We start from the raw sequence: 280 nt of genomic DNA, 5'->3' as shown, positions 1-280 counted from the left end.
GGCCGAGGGGCACGTCGGGGGCCACGCCGGGGGGTGGCGTCAGCCGGGGACAGGCCCCCGCCGCTGCGGAGAGAAGGCCGAGAGTCAGTGCACCGGGGGTGGGGGGGTGGCACCCCGGGAAGGGAAGGGGCCCCCCGGGAAGGGGAAGGGGCCCCCACTCACCCTGCAAGTGGCCGTCGAGGCTCTCCCCGGAGAGGCTGCCCGTGTCCTCCTCCAGGCTGGCACGGAAGGCAGCCCCGGGGGGCTCCGGCCCCACCGGCAGCGGCAGCAGCTCGGGCCG

General features: G+C 78.2%; 1 protein-coding gene across 1 annotated transcript in view; it reads right to left on the bottom strand.

The window, feature by feature from the left end:
- The window catches only part of NAB2 (NGFI-A binding protein 2 (EGR1 binding protein 2)), a gene marked incomplete at its 3' end in the record, with an annotated part of 3,369 nt that overhangs the window by 1,153 nt on the left and 1,936 nt on the right, over positions 1–280 (bottom strand). The gene's annotated exons all lie outside the window — the stretch shown is intronic.

The sequence above is a fragment of the Calidris pugnax genome, unplaced genomic scaffold (assembly GCF_001431845.1).
Source record: "Calidris pugnax isolate Ruff unplaced genomic scaffold, ASM143184v1 scaffold421, whole genome shotgun sequence".
NCBI lineage: Eukaryota > Metazoa > Chordata > Aves > Charadriiformes > Scolopacidae > Calidris > Calidris pugnax.
This window is presented reverse-complemented; position numbering and strand designations above follow the sequence as displayed.